Genomic DNA, 27,644 nt, shown 5'->3' with positions numbered 1-27,644 from the left:
AAGCTTTACCTTGGCGACGGAACCCGGCTCCCGTAGGAGTCCCGCTGGAGTTTACCTTGGCGGCGGAGCCCGGCTCCCGTAGGAGTCCGGGTGAAGCTTTACCTTGGCGACGGAATCCGGCTCCCGTAGGAGTCCGGGTGAAGCTTACCTTGGCGGCGGAGCCCGGCTCCCGTAGGAGTCCCGCTGAAGTTTACCTTGGCGGCGGAGCCCGGCTCCCGTAGGAGTCCGGGTCTTCCATTTTGCTTGAGCCGGCGTGAGGTTCTCGTTATCAGCCTGGCTTGTGGGGGCGCGTTAGGGCACTGTAAGGCCTCTCCCCCCTCCGGTCTGAAAGAACCGGGCCTTCAACTTTGCTCATGTCAGGACGAGGTTCTCCTCCTGTTCCTGACATGGCTGTGGGGGCACATTAGGGTGTTGCAAGGCCTCTCCCCCCATCCGGTCTAAAAGAACCGGGCCTTTGACTTTGCTCAAGTTAGGACGAGGTTTTTCTCCTGTCCCTAACAGGGCTGTGGGGGCACATTAGGGCGTTGTAAGGCCTCTCCCCCCATCCGGTCTAAAAGAACCGGGCCTTTGACTTTGCTCAAGTTAGGACGAGGTTTTCCTCCTATCCCTAACAGGGCTGTGGGGGCACATTAGGGCGTTGTAAGGCCTCTCCCCCCATCCGGTCTAAAAGAACCGGGCCTTTGACTTTGCTCAAGTTAGGGCGAGGTTTTCCTCCTGTCCCTAACAGGGCTGTGGGGGCACATTAGGGCGTTGTAAGGCCTCTCCCCCCATCCGGTCTAAAAGAACCGGGCCTTTGACTTTGCTCATGTCAGGACGAGGTTCTCCTCCTGTTCCTGACATGGCCGTTGTTTTTGGAGAGGTCATATCCAGTCATAATACATCCACGTTAAGCAGGAGGAGTGCGTTAGCTAGAAAGAAAAGTAGATTCAAAATGAAATAGTAAGCAATACATTTACAGTTCTCCCGCTCCTCCCAGAGGCCCTCCGGCGATGGAGTCGATGGTCCTGATAGGAGGCCGGTCCCCGGGCTGCTCCTCCCTCTTCTGCGGTTCGGGCGGTGGGAGGGCTCTTGGCCGGTCTCCTCTACCCTCAGGCCTGCAGCGGATGAATCTGTCGAGCCGACCTCGCCGGATGAGCTCCTCGATCTCGTCCTGGAGCTGGATGCACTCTTCGGTGTCGTGGCCGTGGTCGTGGTGGTAGAGGCAGAACTTGTTGGGGTTGCGCTTCCCGGGGTGCGTGCGCATCCTCTCCGGCCTAGGGATCAGCTCCCTGACCTCCATCAGTACCTGGGCCTTCGAAGCATTGAGGGGGGCGTAGCTGCGAAACTTCCCTGACGGGGAACCCCGCCGAAACCTGTTGTCCGGGCTTCTCTGCCTGCGTGCCCGGGGTGGAGTATGGGCGTGCTTATGCCCAGGAGGGGATCGGGAGCGAGGCCGGACTTCCCTTGGCCTCTTCTCAACTGCGGGCTTGTCAGAATCTCCCGCCTGACGCTCCCTCGCAGTCTCTTCATCCTTCATTTTGAAGGCCTCTTCCGCTCGGGCGTATCCTTCAGCCCGAGCCAGCAGATCAGCAAAATCCCTGGGGTACTTCTTCTCCAGGGAGTACAAGAGATCATTCTTCTGAAGGCCACCTTTCAGGGCGGCCATGGCAACCGACTGGTCCAAGTTCCGGACCTCCAACGCCGCGATGTTGAAGCGGTTGATGTAGGCCCGTATGGACTCCCCTTCCCTCTGCTTGATGTTGATGAGGGACTCCGAACCTTTCCGAGGACGTCGGCTGCTGACAAAATGGACCACGAATTGGTGGCTCATTTGGTCGAAGGAGAAGATGGTACCCGGCTTCAGTGCCGAGTACCAGTTTCTTGCTGCTCCCTTCAAAGTAGACGGGAAAGCCCGGCACAAGATGGCGTCGGGGGCACCATGAAGCAGCATCATCATTCAGAAGGCCTCCAGGTGGTCCACCGGGTCCGACGTCCCGTCGTAGCTTTCAAACTGGGGGAGCTTGAAATTCGGCGGGATCGGTTCCTGCATAATCATTTGGGAGAAGGGAGGGTCAGTGCAGATATCCTCACCGTAAGCGGGAGGCGCATGGCAGAGTTCTTCGATCCGTCGGTTCATCTCCTGGAGCCTCCGGTCCAGGAAATCCTCTCGACTTCGAGTCTCGAGGGTCCTTTGGCAGAACGGGGGCAGGGATCTCCCAGGGGTGGAGTCGTGGTCCGATTGAGGGCTCTCCACCCTTGGATTCACCTTCCCGGGAAGGACGGGGTGGCTGGCCCAGGTGGCCCGCCCCACCTCGGGTTCTGGCATTCCGGAGATGCCTCTTCCGGATGCGCCGACGCCTGCGGCGGCTGCTGCTGCATTGCCTGTACGGCCTCGACGAGGCCTTTGACCTACTGCGCCAGCAAGTCAAACTGCTCCGCGCCGACCGCCGTCGTCGGAGGGGGAGGAGGAGCTGGCTGAGAAACGGGAGGGGAGGCCGGAGCCTGAGATCTGGCCGCGGAGGCCGTGGACCGCCGGGTGGACGCCCTGCGCGGAGGCATCGGGTGTCGATCTCGCGGGGGAGGATTGGGAGTAGATGATGGAGAGATGGCCGGAGGCGGTTCCGTTGAGCGCTCCTTCAAGAACAAGGGTGCTGCGAAGACACAGGCCCCTTCCTCTAGCGCCAATCCTGTTGGTGCAAAAATCTGCCTGCGCCGGAGAAGCTGGAGTTGAGGAAGCCGCGGTCGCCGTCGGGACCTGCAAGGGAAGTCTAAACCGGAGGTGGGGTTGCTCCGGCAAGACCCTCCGACGCTCAAGTCAGTTCTCTGCCTCAACAAGAATGGAGTGCTCGAATGGAGAATTTAGCAGAGTTTTGAGATAAGGCAAAAGAGCTTAAAAAATAACGTATCTGAGTCCCCCCTTTTATAGGCGGGGGAGGCAACGGACTGATGGCGACATGTGTAACCGCCTGGTAGTGGGCCGCCCACGGTCAGGGAAATTGATTGCGAAAGATAATGGAGCAGACACGCGGGCATCATCTCGACTTGCCACGTGGAATCTGTTATGAGGGGTGGAGCAGCGTCCGTCGTCAGGAGAATCGCATGGTATCCGTCGCAGGAGGTGGAGCAGGTTCATAGCCGTCACTGTGGCCTGCCAGGGGGATAGTGGAGCTGTGCGGAGTCCGCCACAGGAAGTGGAGCAGGGCGGCTATGGCTGCTGCGGCTTGTCAGGGAATGATGATACTGCGTGGAGTCCGCCACAGGAGGTGGAGCAGGGTCGCGGCCGTTTTGAGGGCCTGTCAGGGGGCGTGGATCTGTCGATTGAAGCTCGGTAACGGTCGGAGCCATCGTGAGCGGAGCCCGGCTCCCGTAGGAGTCCGGGCGGAGCTGTTCTGATGTTGGCGACGAAGTCCGGCTCCCGTAGGAGTCCGAGCGGAGCTGCACTTGCTGATGGCGGTGGAGCCCGGCTCCCGTAGGAGTCCGGACGGAGCTGCACTTGCTAATGGTGGTGGAGCCCGGCTCCCGTAGGAGACCGGGCGGAGCTGCACTTGCTGATGGTGGTGGAGTGCGGCTCCCGTAGGAGTCCGGGCGGAGCTGTGCTGATGCCGTCGGTGGAGCCCGGCTCCCGTAGGAGTCCGGGCGGAGCTGCACTTGCTGATGATGGTGGAGCCCGGCTCCCGTGGGAGTCCGGGCGGAGCTGTGCTGATGTCGTCGGTGGAGCCCGGCTCCCGTAGGAGTCCGGGCGGAGCTGCACTGCAAACAAAGCCAAGGGTGAAGTCCGGCTCTGATAGGAGTCTGGATTGAGCTTACCAGCAGTTGATACTAAGGGCGGAGCCCGGCTCCCGTAGGAGTCCGGGCGGAGCTGCACTTGCTGATGGCGGTGGAGCCCGGCTCCCGTAGGAGTCCGGGCGGAGCTGCACTTGCTGATGGCGGTGGAGCCCGGCTCCCGTAGGAGTCCAGGCGGAGCTGCACTTGCTGATGGTGGTGGAGTCCGGCTCCCGTAGGAGTCCGGGCGGAGCTGTGCTGATGCCGTCGGTGGAGCCCGGCTCCCGTAGGAGTCCGGGCGGAGCTGCACTTGCTGATGGCGGTGGAGCCCGGCTCCCGTAGGAGTCCGGGCGGAGCTGTGCTGATGTCGTCGGTGGAGCCCGGCTCCCGTAGGAGTCCGGGCGGAGCTGCGCTGCAAACAAAGCCAAGGGTGAAGTCCGGCTCTGATAGGAGTCCGGATTGAGCTTACCAGCAGTTGATACTAAGGGCGGAACCCGGCTCCCGTAGGAGTCCGGGCGGAGCTGTTCTGATGCTGGCGGCGGAGTCCGGCTCCCGTAGGAGTCCGGGCGGAGCTGCACTTGCTGATGGCGGTTCCGCCATGGGTTCCGGCTGTGGGTATTTTATACCCAACAGAAAGTAAATTCCATTATTAAGTTATCCAACAAACATTGTAATACCATTCAAAATGATATTGCAAATATTTTTTTTTATTAAAAATTGATAACCGTTCATGGCAAAAAGGCCTACAGAAATAATATTTAATAAAAAACTTGGACAATAGTGACATTCACTCAGAATTACGTTTCGAGAATTGATTACAAGGTTCATGATTCCTAATGCTAGAACTGGAACTTTGCTTCCATCTCTAACGTTCAGGAACCTCTCGCCTTCATCAAATCTCCTACTGACCTGCAGACCCTGCATCGAATTGCAAATATGATAAGGGCTTCCGGTATCCAATACCCAGGCAGTAGTATCACAAATGAAAAAGTTGCAAGGTGTTATCATATAAGCACCTTGCTTCTTCTTCGGCCTGTTCGGATCCAGGGAAGCAATGTATAGAGGACAGTTTCTCTTCCAGTGCCCTTGCTTCTTACAAAAGAAGTACACTGCTTGGCTCTGGTCGGGCTTGAGCTTCTTGGTCTGACCCTGTGCAGAAGTCCCAGCATGTAGCTGCACCTTCTTATTCTTCTTCTTCTTGTTCTTCTTCTTCCCTTTCTTAAAGGGTCGACGACCAGAAGAAGACCCTCCCACAACATTCACTGACTCCTTATGGAGCTGGTGATCCTTCTCAAAGTTCTGCAGCAACCCCATCATACCGTGGTAGTTCACTGCAGGCTTTGTCATCCGAAGATGAGTAAGGAAGGGGAGGAAGGACTTAGGCAATGAATTAAGGATCGCATCCTTACTGAGCTGCTCATGCAAGGGAAAGCCCAGTTTACTTAGGTGCTTAATCATTTTGATCATGTACAGTACATGATCAGTGACTGAGGCTCCATCCCTCATCCGAGCATTGAAAATGGCACAACTAGTTTTGTGCCTTTCAACATCGTCAGGCGTGCCAAAGGAGTCGTTCAACAATTGAAGCATCTCCTGGGGCTGGGCATTCACGAACCTGCGGCTGAACTCATCATTCATTGCCGCCAGCATTATGCACCGAACGGTGGTGCGGTCGTTGAGCCACTTCTGATAAGTGTCTCGGACCATCCCTCTAACGTTCGGGGCAGACTCCTCAAGTGCTGGATCCGTTACTACATAAAGGATCCGCTCATGCTTAAGGATGATTTTTAATTTTCGATACCAGCTATCGAAATTAGGTCCCATGAGCTTGTCATTATCTAATAATGACCGGAGCGACAGGGTAGTGGCCATAGCTGCATAAAGAAAAACCAGACCTCTATTAGTATATAAATTATAAATACTAAAGATTTGGATTTTAGTCTAAAGTTTCTCTTAGTATTTTTACGAACCGGTAGCCTCAACCTCCAATTCGAAGAATTACTTTAATTCCTTAGGAGGTACTAGAATCCACACAGAGTACACACGAGCCCAACTTTGGTTGGTCAACCCATGCGCATCTATGGATAGGTTCATAACCAGTTGTTTCTCTAAACAACTTTTAGTAATTGATTTTACCCCAGAACCTAATCAATAGGCTTTGACCTCCACTGAAAAGATCTGGTTAGGTCCAACCATTAACATGATTTGATTTGATGAATCGGATCAATAAATGATCAGGCCCGACTTAGGCCGGCCAACCTGATCACCATCAGAAAGACTCAAACCAAATTATCATATTATGAATGATAATTTCATTAGTCAATAAGTACCAGGCCTTTGGGCCTCCAATGATTATTAAACTAATGGACTCATTATCACTCACTTAATGGGAGGCTATGACTTAGTTATCAATATAACTTAATCATTTTTAGGGACCTAATAATTTTTGAGGATTTTATTAAAAGATAGATGAGAAGAAAATATCCAGCTAATTTCAATCCTCCCACTGACTTCACCAAGTCAGATTAAAAAAAAAGATTTAATTAAAACTGGCATTAGGAGCACCTAAATCAGTCAAACTGATTTACCTAATGACATGGGTGAGCCCTAATCACCAAGTGATCTAATCAAAATCTAATTCACTAGGTTGACCAGGTAAGTGAGATCAGTGGTGGGGATATGCCATTAACTCGTCAGAGATCGAATCACTGTGAGTAGCTCCCACTTAAAAATCACTAGTCAAACTGCCAAACTTATCTTCGACACCAACCGGTTCATTAGTTTTAATTTGATCAACTTAGTAAATAGGGTTCCACCGCGTAGTCATGAATTAAGTCCATCTTGGTCTAGTTAAAGATATGGACCCATTTAACTACAACTATTGAAGTTGAGTCTAGAGTATCCTTGACCTAATCTAATTCAACTTTTGATTAGATTTGATCAATTACTCTAATTTAGTCCATTTCTTTAAGCTAACCTTAGGTCTAACCCAATTATGGACCTAATCCATCTAATCCATTGACCCACAAGTTTATGCAATTGTCTTAGGTCTTAATTCACAATTCTAGAACTACTAGACAATACTTAATTCTTTTAATTAAGTATTTGGGCTGATGGATCAGCGTTTGGTATTTCAAAAATAATTTTCAAATTTAAAAAAATTTATTTTCTGTTCACCAAATATGTTGACTCATTTCACAAATAGATCAGCACATTTCATAAATACCAATCCTATTGCTAATTACATAATAGAAAATAACTCAATCAAAATAAATCATGAATATTTCTTTAGATCTAATCTAACACATTCATGATAAATTTTATAATTGAATCTTTATAATTAATTTTTTTCGTTGCTTCATATACATGGGATATAATTACAGCGGCACCCCTACCGCCATAGGAGACCCCATCGAATGGGAGGAGAGGGCCTTTAAACCCTGCTTTTCTCCTATGACCGGACGGTCGTGGCAACCAACCCAATTCGATTACTTGCTACTTGGATCAAGTATATCTAAATATACCAATTTCAAAATTTAAATTTTAAATTTCAAATTTTAAATTTTGAATTTCAAATTTCAAATAAATTTCAAATTTCAAATTTTTGAATTTCAAATTTTGAATTTCAAATTTTGAATTTTAAATTTTGAATTTCAAATTTGAAATTTCAACCAAATTTCAAATTTTAAATTTCAAATTTTAGAATTTTAAATTTCAAATTTTGAATTTTAAATTTTAAAATTTAAATTTCAAATATTGAATTTCAAATATTTGAATTTTGAATTTTGAACAACTTTCAAAATTCAAAATTTAAATTTTAAATTTTAAATTTCAAATTTAAACTTTTAGATTACAACTTAATCTACGCATGCAAATATATATATCATATCTAAGAACCTACTCTGATACCATTTGTGAGAAAAATTTAGTGCAGGGGTAAAATGATAATTTTAAAATTTTTTTAAAATTATGATTTTATAATAAAAAATATTAATTAATCTAATTAATTAATATGAATTTACTCTACACTAGGATCTAAATATGATATATAGTATGTATTTATTTAAATTTAAATTTTAAATTCAAACAGTAAACACTTTACTGTAATGTGTTCAGAACACAATACCTTTGTACAGGTAGTAGATCGCCATAATTTGATCACCATCGGAAGAGTCTGATCATCGCGATGCAGCCACACAGCATGTCTGACCTCTGCAGATCATCCATACGAAGCTTCCGATCTGATCGACTCCTCACAAGTGCTAGCTCGTTGTAGAGCCCTTTTGACGGCCGATGCTGATCGAACTCCTTCGATCGATGTTTGTCGATTCTTTGAATACTCTAGATCATCAACAGATGTGCTTGAGAGGATGTTGAAGATCTTTCTAAAATTTTGTGGGCTCATGACACTCGTAGCTCACTTTCTCACTTCCCGAACCCCAGGCTAAAACTCTAGGGAACTCATTGGAAACCTTGCACCCACTTTTATTTCTTTTCTTTCTTTTTCTCTTTGAAGGATATGGACTTCCTTCTCACGCACAAGACTTCTCATGCCTCAGAATTTTTTTTCAAAAATCTTCTTCTTGCATGCCCCACACTTCTCCTCCTTTTATAACCACGTCAAACATCTTATCCAAAAGAAAGGATCAAGATGAGTAATTGCACATTTTAATTCAAATTCAAATTTTGAATTTAAATAGACACCAACTCATCCCTTATCCACTAAAGGCGTGAGGCGTGGCTTAAATTGTGCATGGAGTGATTTCATGAGAAACCTTTTCTCATGTAATAAATGGGGCGTAAAAAAAGAGATAAGGTGCAAAGATTGATTGCCCATTCAAATTCAAATTTTATTTTGAATTTGAATGGCCAACCAATCATCCTTATCTATTCATATGGCACATTAAAGAGAGGCATGGAGAGGGCTTGGCGTGAGGAAATAATTCATGAGAAGTTTCTTCTCATGAATTCAAATGGGTGCAATGGAAGTGAGGTGGCGCATGGAGATTGGGTCAAGGTGGTTTAATTATTTAAACAAACCTAATAGAACCAAATAAGTTAGGTCCAATTAGACTAATTTAAATCTAACTAAATTAGGCTTAATTAGGCTCAATAAAATTTTAATCAAATCAAGAATTGATTAAGTCCAACTCTTGATCAAATCAGGGACCAAACCATCTCGATGATTAGGTCAACTCTTAACCTAATCAGGTCAAACCCAACTGAATCCAATTCAATTGGACTTGATCCAAAAATAATTACTCAATCAAATTGAGTTAATTAATGATCAAATCACTAATTAAACCTCTCATAAATACTGAGTCCAAATCCGATGGACAATCGGGCATCAGAATTCATCGATATGTAACCCTGATAGAAAAGTCCCAACCAGTGGGACTCTTGACCCCGGTACCCATAATGTGTGGAACTCGTGATCAGAGAATCTTGATTCTCGATCACTGATTCTCAAATATATAGGATTCTATATCAGCCATCAGATCAGATAGGAACCTCTAATATGTGTGACCCCACAGGTTCGAACCTAAGTCGGTAGCACAGGAATCAATTCCTGTACTAATCGAAGTGACCATCTAGCAATGATATCCGACGTCCGGATAGGTCAAAGAGTCACAATCGCAACACTCAGAACCTACATGAATATGGTTACTGCATAATTCATCCTTTTGACCTCTGTGTTTAGGATAACTCAGGGTTAAACTGTCAACCCTGATCAGATCATCCGAATCGTGCTCAACTCAAACAGTCCTGTGACTCCTCACAAGGACTACCCTGACCAAGATTTTGCTAAATTGAAACATGACTGTATACAGCTCCTAAACTGGAGTGGTCAATCCCATCTTGACACATGCACCGACAAGTCAAGTACTTGACTACACCCAGCAGCCTTCCGTCACTGAATTAGAAATTTAGATAGTCCAGTGCCTAAGTGCAGTGAGTTGCTTACAAGTCACCGTGGCGGTCTCAGGTCGGAGGGACATTTATACCCATATTCCATCAGAGCAAATCTTGACAGTAGAAATATCTCCGAAGTCGGTCACGTTCAGTGTAGATATACCCTTACATCTCACCTGTATGCCATACTAGTGTCTCCACACTCATTGGTTAAGAGGACAACCAACCTATATGGCACACAATGATCTATGCTTGATAAATATTGTCATCCTTGGTAACAACGTATTATTTGGTCGCGAACAGATTTAAGAACTAAACGACAAATTCTCTTTTGTCGAGTCTAAATAGTCCTAAGGACTTCACCACGACATAGGAGTTCATTAGAAGATGAAACATTTTGTGATGAAAAAATATCAAAAAAATTTTATTAATTCATAATTCATGTACATATACAAAAATGAGCACAACCGTCAACAGGCTGACGATTGACTTTGGGATACTATTCCCAACACATACATCGTTGACCTTCATGGACTCCATTTCGGATTTCATGGCCTCTAGCCATTTCTCAGAGTCAGATCTCTGCATTGCATCCATATAGGTGATCGGATCCTCATCATTTTCATCAAGTTTGATAGGATCTCCGTCCCGGACCAAGAAACTATAGTATCTGTCCGGTTGATGTGGTACTCTACCAGATCGCCTTAAGGGTGCAGGAACAATGGGCTTCGGATCTAATCTAATCAAATCCGGTTCAGGTTCAGCTACTTGTGTTAGTTTTTTCATCTGTCGAACTTTCTCAAGTTCGACCTTAGAGGCAACAGTCCCTTCACCAAGGAACTTCTTTTCTAAAAAGATTGCTTTAAGGCTGACAAACACCTTTTGCTCATCAACTAGGTAGAAATAATACCCTTTGATCTCTTTTGGGTACCCTATGAAATTACACTTGTCAGACCTAGGTGCAAGCTTGTCCATAATTAAATGTTTCACATAAGCCGGACACCCCCAAACCCTAAGGTGCGAGAGTACTAGCTTACGTCCTATCCATAACTCATATGGCATTTTGGTTACAGACTTACTCGGAACCCTATTTAGAAGGTAACAAGCCGATTCGAGTGCATATCCCTAGAGGGAGATCGGCAGACCAGCAAACCCCATCATGGATCGAACCATGTCCAACAAGATCCGATTCCTCTTTTCAGACACACCATTATGCTGTGGTGTTCCAGGAGGAGTCCACTGAGAGAGAATCCCATTCTCTCCAAGATATGTCAGAAAATCATTGAAAAGGTATTCACCCCCTCGATCAGATCGAAGAGTTTTAATACACTTTTCAGTTTATTTTTCTACCTCATTTCAAAATAGTTTGAACATTTCAAACGACTCCGACTTATGCTTCATTAAATAGACATACCCATACCTCGATAGGTCGTCTGTGAAGGTTATGAAGTAGAAATATCCACCTCTTACACTTGAGCTCATGGGTCCACATACATCAGAATGTACCAGACCCAAGAGTTCACTGGCTCGCTCACCTTTTTCAGTAAAAGGTGACTTGGTCATTTTGCCAAGAAGACAGGACTCACAGGTTAGAAGTGATTCACAATCACCAACTTCAAGAATTCCTTCTTGAGCTAACCTGTTTATCCTGTTCTTATTGATATGACCTAGCCTACAGTGCCAAAGGTAGATATCTGACACATTATCTATTCTAGGATATTTACCGGAGGTTTGAACCACATTAACAGGTTGTGATAGTAAGTAAATTCTATTATTGAGTTGTCCAATAAATATTGTAACACCATTCAAAATGATATTACAAATATTTTCTTTTATTAAAAATTGATAACCGTACATGACCAAAAGGCCTACAGAAATAATATTTAATAAAAAGCTTGGACAATAGTGACATTCACTCAGAATTACATTACGAGAATTGATTACAAGGTTCATGATTCCTAAAGCTAGAACTGGAACTTTGCATCCATCTCTAACGTTCAGGAATCTCTCGCCATCATCAAATCTCCTACTGACCTGCAGACCTTGCATCGAATTGCAAATATGATAAGAGCTTTCGATATCCAATACCCAGGCAGTAGTATCACAAATGAAAAAGTTACAAGGTGTTATCATATAATTATCTTGCTTCTTCTTCGGCCTGTTTGAGTCCAGGGAGGCAATGTATAGAGGACAGTTCCTCTTCCAGTGCCCCTGCTTCTTGCAAAAGAAGTACTCTGCCTGGCTCTGGTCGGGCTTGCGCTTCTTGGTCTGACCCTGTGCAGACGTCCCAGCATGCGGCTGTACCTTCTTATTCTTCTTCTTCTTGTTCTTCTTCCTTTTCTTAAAGGGTCGACGACCAGAAGAAGACCCTCCCACAATATTCACCGACTCCTTATGGAGCTGGTGGTCCTTCTCAAAGTTCTACAGCAACCCCAATAAGCCGTGGTAGTTCACTGCAGGCTTTGTCATTCGAAAATGAGTAAGGAAGGGGAGGAAGGACTTAGGCAATGAATTAAGGATCGCATCCTTATCGAGCTGCTCGTGCAGGGGAAAGTCCAGTTTACTTAGGTGCTCAATCATGTCGATCATGTACAGTACATGATCAGTGACTGAGGCCCCATCCCTCATTCGAGCATTGAAAATGGCACAACTAGTTTTATGCCTTTCAACATCGTCAAGCATGCCAAAGGAGTCGTTCAATTTTTAAAGCATCTCCTGTGGCTGGGCATTCTCAAACTTGTGACTGAACTCATCATTCATTGCTGCCAGCATTATGCATCGAACGGTGATCCGATCATTGAGCCACTTCTGGTAAGTATCTCAGACCGTTCCTCTAGCATTCGGGGCGGCTCCTCGAGTGCCGGATCCGTTACAACATAAAGGATCCGCTCATGCTCAAGGATGATTTTTAATTTTTGATACCAGCTATCAAAATTAGGTCCCATGAGCTTGTCATTATCTAATAATGATCGGAGCGACAGGATAGTGGCCATAGCTGCATAAAGGAAAACCAGACCTCTATTAGTACATAAATTATTAATACTAAAGACTTGGACTTTAGTCTAAAGTTTCTCCCAATATTTTTACGAACTGGTAGCCTCAACCTCTAATTCGAGGAATTACTTTAATTCCTTAGTGGGTACTAGAATCCACACAGACTACACACGAGCCCAACTTTGGTTGGTCAACCCATATGCATCTATAGGTAGGTTCATAATCAGTTGTTTCTCTAAACAACTTCTAGTAATTAATTTTGCCCCAGAACCTAATCAGTAGGCTTTGACCTCCACTGAAAAGATCCGGTTAGGTCCAACCATTAACATGACTTGATTTGATGAATCGGATCAATAAATGATCAGACCCGACTTTGGCCGGCCAACCTGACCACCATCAGAAAGACTCAAACCAAATTATCATACTATGAATGATAATTCTATTAGTCAATAAGCACCAGGCCTTTGGGCTTCCAATGATTATTAAACTAATGGACTCATTATCACTCACTTAATAGGAGGCTATGACTTAGTTATCACTATAACTTAATCATTTTAGGGACCTAATAATTTTGAGGATTTTATTAAGTGAAGGAAGAGAAGAAATTAACCAGTCAATTTCAATCCTTCCACTAACTTCACCAAGTCAGATTAAAAAGGATTTAATTAAAGCCGGCATTAAGAGCACCTAAATTAGTCACACTGATTTACCTAATGACATGGATGAGCCTTAATCACCAAGTGATCTAATCAAAACCTAACTCATCAGGTTGGCCAGGTAAGTGAGATCAGTGGTGGGGATATGCCATTAACTCGTCAGAGATCGAATCAATGCGAGTAGCTCCAACTTAAGAACCACTGGTCAAACTGTCGAACTTACCTTAGACACCAACCGGTTTATTAGTTTTAATTTGATCAACTTAGTAAATAAGGTTCCACCGCATAGCCATGAATTAAGTCCATCTTGGTCTAGTTAAAGATATGAAACCATTCAACTACAACTATTAGAGTTGAGTCTAGAGTGTCTTTAACCTAATCTAATTCAACTTTTGATTAGATTCGATCAATTACTCTAATTTAGTCTATTTCTTTAAGCTAACTTTAGGTCGAACCCAATTATGGACCTAATCCATCTAACCCATTGACCCACAAGTTTATGCAATTGTCTTAGGTCTTAATTCATAATTCTAGACTAACTTGACAACACTTAATTCTTTTAATTAAGTATTTGGACTGATGGGTCAGAGTTTGGCATTTTGAAAATAATTTTCAAATTTGAAAGGTTCTATTTTTTGTTCACTAAATATGTTGACTCATTTTACAAATAGATTAGCACATTTCATAGATAGCTATCCTATTGCTAATTACTTAACAGAAAATAACTCAATCAAAATAAATCATGAATATTCCTTTAGATCTAATCTAACACATTCATGATAAATTTTATAATTGAACCTTTATAATTAAGTTCTTTCACTGCTTCATCTGCATGGGATATAATTGCAGCGGCACCCCTACCGCCATAGGAGACCCCATCGAATGGGAGAAGAGGGCCTTTAAACCCTACTTTTCTCGTATGACCGGACGGCCATGGCAACCAACCCAATTCTATTACTTGCTACTTGGATAATGTATATCTAAATATATCAATTTCAAAATTTAAATTTTAAATTTTAAATTTTAAATTTTTGAATTTCAAATTTCAAACAAATTTCAAATTTCAAATTTTTGAATTTCAAATTTTGAATTTTAAATTTTGAATTTCAAATTTAAAATTTTAACCAAATTTTAAATTTCAAATTTTGAATTTCAAATTTTTAAATTTTTAATTTCAAATTTTAAATTTTAAAATTTAAATTTTAAATTTTGAATTTCAAATGTTTGAATTTTGAATTTCGAACAACTTTCAAAATTTAAATTTTAAATTTTAAATTTAAACTTTTAGATTACAACTTAATCTACGCATGAAAATTCATATATCATATCTTAGAACCTGCTCTGATACCATTTAAAGCGAAATTTAGTGCAGGGGTAAAATGGTAATTTTAAATTTTTTTTAAAATTATGATTTTATAGCAAAAAATATTAATTAATCTAATTAATTAATATATATTTATCCTACACTAGGATCTAAATATGATATACAGCATGCATACATTTAAATTTGAAATTCGAATTTGAACAGTAAACACTTTACTGTAATGTGTTCAGAATACAATATCTTTGTGCGGGTAGTAGATCGCCACAATTTGATCATCATCGGGAGAGTCTGATCATCATGATATAGCCACACAGTACGTCTAGCCTCTGCGGATCATCCATACGAGACTCTCGATCTGATCAGCTCCTCACGGGTGCTAGCTCGTTGTAGAGCCCTTTCGATGGCTGATGCTGATCGAACTCCTTCGATCGATGTCTGTCGATTCTTTGGATGCTCCAGATTGTTAGCAGACGTGCTTGAGAAGATGTTGAAGATCTTTCTTAAATTTGGTGAGCTCACGACACTCGTAGCTCACCTTCTCACTTTCCGAACCCCAGGCTGAAACCCTAGGGTACACTAAGAAAAACCCTATGCCCTTTTTTCTTTCTTTTCTTTCTTTTTCTCTCGAAAGGTTTTGGACCTTCACCTCATTCAGAAAGGTTCCTCACACCCCAAACTTTCTCTCCAAAAATTTTTTCGCACGCCCCACCTTTCTCGTCTTTTTAAAACAACGTTGAACGTGTCTTATCCGCGTGAGAGGATAAAGAAAAGTGGTTGCACATTTGAATTCAAATCGAGTTTAAATTCAAATGCAAACCAACTCATCCCTATCCACTTATCGCATGAGAAGAGAAGAGCGTGGACTCTTTGTGCATGGAAAGGTTTCACGAGAAACCTTTTCTCGTGTAAGTTATGTGGCGCACAAGATGGATAAGCCTGAAGGCACAAGAGATAAGTTATCCATTCAAATTCAAACACGCTTTGAATTTGAATGGTTAACTAATCAGCTTTATCCATCCATATAGCGCACAAAAGTGGGCATGGGGAGGGCTTTGCGTGAGAAAAAATTCATGAGAAATTCCTTCTCGTGAATTCAAATGGGCGCAGTAGATGTGAGGTGGCGCAGGGAGTTTGGGTCAAGGTGGTTTCATTATTTAAACCAACCTAATTGAACCAAATAAGTTATGCCCAATTAGAATAATTTAAATCCAATTTAATTAGACTTAATTAGGCTCAATAAAATCCTAATCAAATCAGAAATTGACTAAGCCCAACCCCTGATCAAATCAGGGACCAAACCATCTCGATAATTAGGTCAACTCTTAACCTAATTGGGTCAAACCCAACTGAATCTAATTCAATTAGACTTAATCCAAAAATAATTACTCAATCAAATTGAGTTAATTAATGATTGATGTGATCAAGATGCTGTCGTTAAGACACCGTGATTATCAATCAAATTCCGACTTCAATAGAAATTAAAAATATGTAGAAAGTAGTGAGTCGGATCGAATTCACAGAGAAAGTAGGATTTTGATTTGAAATCTTTGATTTTATAAAAAGAAAATAAAATTTTAGAGAAAGTAATTTAAGTCAGAAATAAAAATTAAAAGTACGAAAAATAAATCGGGTACTAAGATCTACTAACTAGATCCTAGCATCTACTTGCAATAAAAATAAATAATAAAAATTTAAAAAGCATAAAAATAAATTGATACTAAGATCTACTAATTAGATTCTAGCATCTATGTGCAAAAAATAAAAGACAGAAATTTAAAGTGCAGGAAAATAAATTTTGCATTAATTGAAGTTGAAATTCAAGTACAAGGAATTTAAAAGAAATAATAAAATAAAATAAAAATAAAACTGTAACAAGGATCTGAAGTTGATCAGCCAAGCCTCATCGGAAAGATAGTTGATGACCTCTCCATCTTCCATCGTACTCCGTAGAGCGAACCGGCTTTTCTCCTTCTTTTCTTTGGGTCCCTAAAGCTATTTTATTTTTTTTTTATTTTTTTCTACACTCTCTACTCAATTTTTCTTTTTCAAAAGCTTATTCCCAGACCCCTTATTTATAGATAAATTTTTCATAATTTTTTGGTAGGAAAAGGAGTCCTAAAACCCTTAGAAATCGTATAAATTTCCTTAAGAATATTTTTGGCCGTCGGATCAGCTTCGGACCACCCAGATCTGCTCAAAAATCAGAGTTATAATCCTTATCAGGGTCGGATCAAATGTCAGCCGTCCGATCTGGGTTCTGATGAAGTTCTGGCCGTCGGATCGCGCAAAAGAATCCTATTCAAAGTCGGCATCGAGTCTGAACCGTCGGATCTGGGTCGGATTGAATCTCAACCGTTGGATCGCGCACAAGATCTTATTCTCACTGTGAACCATGCCTGTGGACCGCGTAACTATTTCTGTGGACCGCGCCCTGGCTCTGTGAACCGACCGACCGGTCCACCGTACACCGAAGGCTATTTTCTTTGTTTTTTAGGATATTTTAGCTCCGTTTTTGCTCCGATTTTCTCCTGAAAAATTAGAAAAAATATGCATTAAATTTTTTAAAAATTTTTCTTCATTTTAGTGCTTAAATTATTTAATTAAATTAATATCTATTTTTTTATAAATATATCTAATTTCATATTTTTTTAAAATCATTTTATTTTTTTGAAAAATTTAATAAATTCATGAAATTAAGATTTTTAAGAAGATGATAGCACCATAAATTACCAAAAATATCTTCAATAAATATAAAAATATACTACTTATCACACTTTCCAACTTGAACTTTGCTCGTCCTCGAGTAAAGAAAGAATGTAAAATTAAGTACCGTTTAACTTAAAGTTTCGAATTTCACCAAATAATTTTCAAAAGACCATTAATATTCAGTAGAGTGTAAATGAGATATATCATTGGGCTATTAATACTAGTCAATATGAGAGTTAAACTAAGAACACTAAATTTTTTTTGAACTTTTCCAAATTATCTCTACCTTTATCTCCAAATTATTAACTTTCATATGGACAAGTATATTGTTACTTCTGTCCTTCATTTATTGATTATTTTATTATTATTATTATTATTATTTTTAACGTTGTACCGTTATTGAGTGTCTTAACCCCTTAAGCTTTCTATTTGACCCATGTAGTGAGTTTTTAGTCAATGACTCCCAAACCAGATGGCTTTAGGATACTAGGTATAAAATATCCTTCGAACCTACTTACTCGAATCAAACAGGCTACGAGTTAAAACTAGCTTTACAACAAAGTTTCTTTGCCCTTCATACCTTTTGACGCGAAACTCAATGCTTGCTTAGGCAAAGAGGCCCGGTTACTCAGCATGAAGTACTAGGAAACTTTTTTTTTATTTTTTTTTAAATATATGAAGAAACATATAGTTACTCTACATAAATCCATAGAAAGTAAACTCTCCTTTGATGCTGGTAGAAAAATTTAGAAATGCTTAAAGAAAACTGTTTAAGTTCTAAACTTAACTCTTTATTGAGTTTTCTTAATACTTGATCCCTTAATATCTCACAAACTCTCTGATCTGTACATCAATTTTTTTAAAAAAAAATACTTGGTTTAACTCAATTCTTAAGTGTAATCAGATGCTTAAATACTAAATACTAACTTACTTGAAGACTTAAAAAATTTTATTCTCCCCCCAACTTAATCAACATTGTCCTCAATGGAGTGGAAAAAATGAACGGTGCATATAAAGAGAAAGAAAAGGAGAGATATCACCTGATCCATAAGTCTTTTCAAAACTGATTCTCTCCCCAACTTAGTCAAAATTATTTTCAAATCTCTACAAAAAATACTAAGTAAGACTCGATTATCCTAAACAAAATACAAAAGAAAGCAAAGGCAAAAGCAAAAATTGAAAACTGGGTTGCCTCCCAAGAAGCGCTAAGTTTACCATCTTCAGCCAGACCATGCGAAGATTCTCTCACCTATCCCGTGTTGAATATTGGATTGATAAATTCCAATGATTTTGGATTGCCAATCTTAGAAAGATGGCCTATAATAAATTTCAGTAGTTTGTTGCCAATCTTAAGAAAGTATTTCACATCTCTATTTTTAATTTTAGAAAGATAATTTACAAACCCATTCACAGACCCTTGTTTGTTGAGAATTTCTCTTATTTGTTCTTCTAAAATGCTCATGAATTGAGTTTTTGGGTTAGGAGTTAAGTTTAAAGTAATGGGTGCTGAAAGGGTGTCTTTTGATTTTAAACATGTGTACTCAGATGTGACCAAGGATAATTTCAGTTTTGGAGGAGGTAATTTTAAAGTGGAAGAACCGGCTTCTGGGGCTGAAGGGAATGGAACTTTTGGTGAATATAGCTTGGGTAACTCATCCACTCTCTTCTTTTCTTCACTTAGATCAGCATCAGTACTAAGCTCAAGTTCTTCTATTGGGTTAGCTTCAGTACTAACCTTTTCTTCTAAATTCATATTTTGGCTCGCATTAATACTAGCCTCACTCACCTGGTCTTGGTATAGGTCATTAAGAATCTTTTCACTTTTAAGCTCAGAAATTGCATTGTCACTTTCAAATTGGGGATTCTTAGGTGGGACATTGGATTGATGACTTGGTCCAGGTAGTTGGTGGATGGGTGGGTCATTTTCAAAATTCAGTATTGGTTCATTTGGTAATTGACCTAATTCTCTCCTCATGGTAGATTCAGTTAATTGATCTATTTGTGCTTCTAACCTAGTGACGGATTGCTGTTGGGTCATGATCATTTGTTGAAGTTGGTTCAATCTATCATCAGCTAGATTGTCTATTGAGGAGGTGGGTATGACTGCTGATTGTAATAGGATGATTGAGTAGGCTGACTAGGCTGACCACTATTATAGGCATATTTTTGGTATTGGAGTCCATTCTGAAAGTTTTCATATTTTTTTCAAAATTATTTTATTTTTTAAAAAAATTTAATAAATTCATGAAATTAGGATTTTTAAGAAGATGTTAGCACCATAAATTACCAAAAATACCTCCAATAAATATAAAAATATATCACTTATCAGCGATCAAATTACTAATTAAACCTCTCATAAATATTGAGTCCAAATTCGATGGGCAATCGGGCATCAGAATTTATCGATATGAAATTCTGATCGAAAAGTCCCAAACCAGTGGGACTCTTGACCCCGGTACCCAAAATGTATGGGACTCATGATCAGAGAATCTTGATTCTTGATCACAGAGTCCCAGACACGTAGGACTCATAGTCCACGAATATTAAGACTCTTCATCAGCCATCAGATCAGATAGAAACCTCTAATGTGTGTGACCCCGCAGGTTCGAACCTAAGCCGGTAGCACGGGAATCAATTTCTGTACTAATCGAAGTGACCATCTAGCAATGGTACCCGATGTCCGGATAGGTCGAATAGTCACAATCGCAACACTCAAAATCTACGTGAATATGGTTACTGTATAATTTATCCCTTTTGACCCCTGTGTTTAGGATGACTCAGGGTTAAACTGTCAACCCTGATTAGATCATCCGAATCGTGCTCAACTCAAACAGTCCTTTGACTCCTCACTAGGACTACCCTGGCCAAGGTTTTGCTAAATTGAAATACGACTGTACACAGCTCCTGAACTGGAGTGGTCAATCCTATCTTGACACACACACCGACAAGTCAAGTACTTGACTACACCGAGTAGCCTTCCGTCACTGAATTAGAAATTCAGGTAGTCCAATGCCTAAGTGCAGTGAGTTACTTGCAAGTCACCGTAGCAGTCTCAGATCGAAGGGATATTTATACCCATATCCCATCGGAGCAAATCTTGACAGCAGAGATAGCTCCGGAGTCGGTCACATTCAGTGCAGATGTATCCTTACATCTCACCTGTATACCATACCAGTGTCTCCACACTCTTTGGTTAAGAGAACAACCAACCTATATGGCACACAACGACCTATGCTCGATAAACATTGTTGTCCTTGGTAACAACGTATCATTTGGTCACGAACAGGTTTAAGAACTAAACGACAAATCCTCCTTTGTCGAGTCTAAATAGTCCTAAGGACTTCACCACAACACAGGAGTTCATTAGAAGATGACAATTTGTGATGAAAAATACCAAAATAACTTTTATTTATTTATGATTTATGTACTAATACAACAAAGAGCACAACCGTCAACAGGCTGACGATTGGCTTTGGGATACTATTCCCAACATTCAGAAGATGCTGAAACTCTCTAGATGCTTGGTAGCTCATCAGATATCTAGAAGAAGATTGAAAGTTTGCCTGCTGAAAGAATTCATGAACGGAATAGGTAGCACTAATTGTTGATATCATTTGTCTTTAGTAATTGATGTGGTGATAGGGCTTTTTATTAAGCTGAAGTTTCTACTTACAAAAATGGTCTTATTAAAGCATTCAGAATTATTGATTTAATTAACTCAAACCTGGGCATTGCGTTGCCATTATCGTTTATAGCTTAGATATTCTATGATATTTGATGAAGCTAGAGCGCATTTTACTTACTGAGATATTTGTGATATGTTTTGACGTTATTTGTGATATATTTCATACCTATACCTCTATTAATTCTCCAATACTTGTCTACATATTATAATTTCTCACTTTTTTCATGCATGCATGAAATTTTATGGTTGATCTTGAGCAGAGACACATCTACAAAAGGTGCCGTCAATAAGCAGATAGATTGTCGGGATGGAACATTTAGGGCTTTCTATAGCTGTGAAATTAGAATGCTGATAAAGGATTCCTTCATATTTATTTATCTCAATATATGTATAGGCATACATGCATACATATAATACAACAAGGTTTTACTAAGATACCAAATTAATGTTGATGAAATTTACATATTGATCATCTTATTGAAGTTGTGCTAGTCTTGCAAAATACAATGAAATTCTTTTAATCAATATTGGACAAATTCTTTTGATCTTTTATCCAGCTTTCTACATCACCATTGGTGATAATTATGACAATAAAATTTCTAATGATTGATGTTGAAGTTATAGAAATTGAATATAGACAAAAAAGATAGACCCAATTAAAACTCGAGTAATAGTAAATAGATCAAATCTAGTAATGTAAACCTAGAACAAAGGCCAATTAGCACCTACAATAACGAATAGTAAGTTGGGATATTAGTTGTTTAATAACAAAAACTTGAACGGGTTCGTCAGTTTTAAATGTAGCTTGATATGCTTTTGTGTTTTTACTAATTTTATTAGGTGATTTATGAAAAGATTCCTATAAACTTTGTGTGTTTTTTTCTTTAAATACTATATAGAAGAAAGAATCACGTTTGAGTACATTTATCCTGCATAGAGAGTTCATTAAGCAAAAAAATTTCTTTTGTTATTCTTCCCATTTCGATGGTAGAGAATCATGATCATATGGTTATTCCATTTCGATGGTAGAGAATCATGATCATATGGTTAGAATGAGGATAAAATTTTATTATTGAATTATTTGTAATATGTGACATCATATGATTGGAAAATTTATTTGTGCTGTTACCTAGCCAACTAGCTCTTTCACTAAAGCAACTCATATTATTTTGCTGTTAACATTGATAGTAATGGTAATTCTCTTTTTAAAGATTTTGAGACCGCCATCTTCTTTCCCTTCTTGTTTCTTCATGTAATTTGATAAGATACATTGAATTTTATTTGTTTGGCACACATCACGCTTGTGTGATCTGGTTTGACTAAAGATATTCTATAATTATTTAAATTGATAGTTTTGAATTCTGTATGAAAGGAGAAGTGTGATATGACTTAAGTGGAGATCTAAGCATCAAGGAAAGAAAAAGTAGGAAGATAGATAGATTGGAGTTAGCTCTGATTTTGAGTTATCCAAGGATTGAAGAATCCCTTCTCCTTTCCTCATCCTTTTGGAATTCTAGAAAGGAAAAGAAAAAGAAAATCATGTAGATTACATGCCGCGACTATGTCATACTAGAATATTTTCCATCTACAAAGCATTTTCCATTATAATACTAGAAATGATATGGGTGGAAAATTATGAAAGCTTATTGAGGATCCTAGTTAAAAATACTCCACATATAATTACTCATTTATTGTCAGAAGGGTGTGACACATATCTTGTTTGGATTAGCTCCTTAACTTTTGGCTCTTGCTATATCCCTCTTGGCGATGCATTAGAAATAAAATAACAAATGTTAGAGAGAGAGATAGTGATATGGCTGAAATTAGAGGAGGTTCTAGTGGAAATTGATATTTAGATAATGTTGATGGATCGTGAAAAAGAAACCAAACACTCTTGGAAATTGCAAGTGAGGATTTGAAAAGTTTCTATTCGATAGATTTGGCTTGTGATAAGAGTGACAGTAGATAGAAATATTGATAGTTGCAAATCTAACATAGATCAAATAGGACCATTAGGCTATTGCTGTGGATAAATAATGCACACATATAAAAGTGTTAATGCTTAAGTTGCCTTGATAGAGTATATCACATGCAATAGGTTGACAAAAGAAAAATTTACTGGAACTAAATGATCATTTTATATATTTATATTTACAGCAGTTATTGAGCATCAACATGGATGTCCATGCACATATATAGGCATTTGCATATGTGCACATTGATTAATCTATATATATATAGGTGTGGATCATGTATTCATGCAAATTCTTGTTATAATTTATTCTCAGTTTGATAGTCATACTTCGCCATACTTCTGCTGGGGTGTAAGATCATCATGTATAGACCTGCATGATTGGAATTGATGAGAACCCATATGAAAATATTCAAATTGATTTGCCATCTACTAGTAAATCTAACCTAGGCTGCTCACATCCATGCCAAACTATACATTCATCAAAACTTTATGAAGATTTCCATTCTTTCCATTTGGTTGAAGCTGATTCTAGGTGTGTAATACTTTATTTGTTTCCAATCATAATATATATGTACGTATATATGCATGTATGTATATAGCAATGATAGTGTCATATTTAGACCTTGCATTATATGTGAATTTTAGTCAGTAGCTTATGTGAAGTTGGGACATTAAAATCATATATTATTATTAAGAGTCACAGCAAGTATAGAGTAAAGTATCCTCTCTCTTGTAGTAAGATGCTTAATTCATTAACTTATTTATTTATGCTCTTTTGTAGTAAGATGCAAGCAACTTATGACCAACCTCTATTGTTTCATGCATAGTACTCAAGGAACCTAAAGAAAAGCTTTAAAGTCTCAAGAAAGCAAAAGAGAATTCTATCCCAATTGATTGATTATTGCTATTATTTGAAGCAATACACCCAGTTCATTAGAGGCATCCAGAAGTGGTTGATGGATGTCCACAAGATGTTGACAGGATAGCCACCCTTCTTCCATTATATACTCTCCATTATAGCGATCACACAAAAGCAGCAGCCACAGACCAACTCCTCTGTTGCTAGGATGAGAGTATAAGAGATTTTCACTTAGGAGGGCAAATGCTGATCTTTCATACTATACATGTCTTCCACATTTTGGGGCTACTCCTAAATGGGGTGGCCATTGATATGAAGAAGGCTCCCCAAAGTACGGTTAGGATTACATATTTTGAAATTGATAGTTGTGAAGAATGCATTGAAAGATAGGATGAAGGTATTGCTGCATGATTTATTTTTCAAAGTCATCTAATCCATGGTGCAATCATTTATTACAGACCTTATCAGTATGATTTTTTTTTTTTATCGAATCTTAGCATTGCATCATGGATCTTCTCCTCTATCAACCCCATATGGGAGATTGGTCAGTATACATGGGCCAAAGTAATCCACGAGCATCTGATATAATTTATTTTAAAAGTTGCTAAAAAAGTAAAGAAAAGAGGGAGAGGGGCGAAGGAGAGCACCAGTTACATTAATGGTTGCATTACAGTATTGATAGTAAAAGAAATGTTAAGTTATTTGTTTATCTATTTATTTTATAAGGTTTATCATTTTGAATTTGTATAAGTAATTATTGAGTATATCACCTAATAATTGATTTTTTTTTTTTAGATTTGACTTTTTGAGAGAATAGATATAGTCAAACCAAATACTTAGGGTTGGCATTCTAGAATTCTAAACTGAGAGAAACCACAGTTCAAGAAATAGGCCCACTATGGAGAGGTTTTGAAAAGTCTGGAAGGAGATATATATAATTATTTTTGATATTTGGTGTTCTTTATTTCTTTTATAAGATTGGGGGACTAATGGTTTTGTCTTCATTTTCAGATTAGAGACCTACTACAAGCAACACAAGATGAGGTGTTGCTCCTTGAGATAGGATCTTCAACTATCAAACAAAAAGGGATGAAGATGGAATGAGTAGGACAGTTAGAAAGAAGAGTAGATCTAAAAGCACACACAACATTGCATGGTATTGACCTCTCATTTTATTTAATTTTTTAAATTTATCTCTAAGTTATCTATTTGTTGTCTATTTATCTTCTGTTGTAGCTCCTGTGTAAATACTGGCGTGTCTTTATAGAGGCCAAGAGTAGGAAAGCTTGAGAAAATACCAAGAAGATGGAACTCTAGAGGATTGTCACCAACTAGCAGAGATTGATTATCAAGCTACAAACAACATTGAAGAGCAAGGAGGGGGAGGATGCGAAGAGAAGCACTCATGATGTAGAGGGGAGCAACCTAGAGTTTGAGAGTAGTAGTAGCCTGGTAGTATCCCAGAAGCATATGAACCCACAACCTACTGAAAGGCGGATTATGCGGCAGACACTTAAAGGCTCCCATCTCTTATGCAGTCCCTTCATTCTACTATCTTCAAGTACTCTAGCTCTCACAAGAAAGCCCAGAAAGAAGTCAATCCGTAGAAGGGATAATGCGGTGGTACATAGAGTTGTAATTTACTGGAATATTTCTATTTCATTCACATCCAATATACTCATGCGACATATAAAATTTTTTTGACTAGCCATGACTTCTCCGACTTGCAGCTTCTAGATGATGGGGAATGTAGGTATGTCCTAAATTTTTTAAAGCAACAAATCAATCAGTATGCAATCATTGGTTGTGAAATTTTAGTTTATTTGGATGTCTTTAAAATTGATCCTCTCTAGTTTTGGCCTTAATTTTCTCATCTAGGTCATTGGTTTAGAGTGATAGCATCTCTATCATCAACCGACTGTAGGTTCCAGACATCCTATTTGGCAATACGATCGATGATGATATAATAATTATATACTAATGAGTCAAAAATAAAGATATATGTAAGTTAATTCCTATTTTTTGCAATGGATTGTTCTGGTCATAAATATATTTTGATCTCTCTTGCAGTAGCATAAATTGACTGATCCATGAATGCATTTAGACTCATGCTTTATATTGCGATCCTTCTTTATAGTAATTATTTTGCATTCTTTATGCAATATCATGCTTTGGTTTAGTTATGTATCTTTTAATTATATTTTATTTTTCTTTCCTTTTAGAGCATGCTGCTGGGTACGTGGATAGTTTTTGATAAAGCTATGGAGACTCATGCCTCATTCATTGACTGAAGTCAAGTAGATATTTATGTCCGTATGCTCATCAATACACTGGCACCTGCTTGTCAGGGATCTAGAGGGCAAATATTTCAGATACTACACATTCATGATTAGTGCAGAATACAAAGGAGTCACCAGAACATTTGTGAGTAATGAACCATGTTTATGGAATATTGTACATACTAATGCATTGCTAACAATGCTATGATTTTCAATCTCATATTTGTAAGTGATTTAGTTGACTAAGATAGCACGAAATGTCTACTTTATTGATATGGATAGCTATCTGCTCTATTCTATTGACTGCCCATAGTAGGATGTTAGATAAGTACTATAATTAAGGTAGTCTATTTTTTTACATGATACATGTAAATAGCATGATGCATGTAAATGACATGCTTGTTTCCAAAATAATGGAATATGCCAAATAATATAATTATATGTGCCAACGAAACTATTTTGTGCTAAGTAATATTTCATGCAACATAATGGTCCATGCCAAATTATGATCCATATCAAATAATGATCCATGCCAAATAATGATTCATGGCAAATTATGGTTTGTATCAAATAATGTCCATGCTAACTAATGCGCCTGCCAAATAATAGTCTATTCCAAAAATAGTTCATGCCAACTAATATACCGTGCTAAATAATGGTTCATGCCAACTGATGCACCATGCCCCTTGTGTTATTAGAAAAATTATCGTTTCAATTTTTAGCCCCTTATGTGTGATACCTACTTTGGTTATAATATCATCCATCAATTTTTTATCAAGTGCCAAGAAATGGTCCGTGCCAACTAATGTATCATGCTAGATAATGGTTCGTACCAATTAATGCACTGTGGCATCTATTTATTTTACTGACTGAGTATGTGCTATTTTGTAGGCCTGATTATGCCACTTATATCATATATTTTATAAAAAGTATGGCAACAGAGGCCCAGATCATGATTATGGATGCTTATGTGCTGGAGTAGCATGCCAGATATGCTGCATGAATGATCATGAATGGTCATGAAGGGGCATCATCATCCTAATTTGCTCCATTATACTCTATACTCATCCTTGCAGCTTGTGAGCATTTGTGTATTGGCTCTACTTTTTATTTGTGCACTTTTGTAAAATATTTGTATTCTATCAAAATATTTGAGTTGTATTGTGAATAATCTTGTATGAACATTTTTTGCCGTAATGAAAATTATATGACAGTTGTAACGGAACTATTATTGCTGCAATGGAACTATTATTGTTGTATGAACATATGTTGTAACATGTGAATTGATTATATCATCATTTGGCTATTGTATTGGATTTTATGAAATCTAAATTTATTTTCTGTAGTGCTTTGAACTTGTTGATATGTTGGTGTGATCATATTTATTGATTGATAGGTTATCTGATTTTTCTATTCTATAGTTGGTGCGATCATGTTTATTAAATTGGGTTATCGTTTCCTAGATGAATTTATGTTTGAAGTTATGATAGATGCATTTGTGCCTATTTCTAG

Source organism: Elaeis guineensis, chromosome 12, assembly GCF_000442705.2.
Source record: "Elaeis guineensis isolate ETL-2024a chromosome 12, EG11, whole genome shotgun sequence".
Taxonomy (NCBI): Eukaryota; Viridiplantae; Streptophyta; class Magnoliopsida; order Arecales; family Arecaceae; genus Elaeis; species Elaeis guineensis.
The sequence above is the reverse complement of the archived record's forward strand: the minus strand, read 5'-3'. Positions refer to the sequence as shown.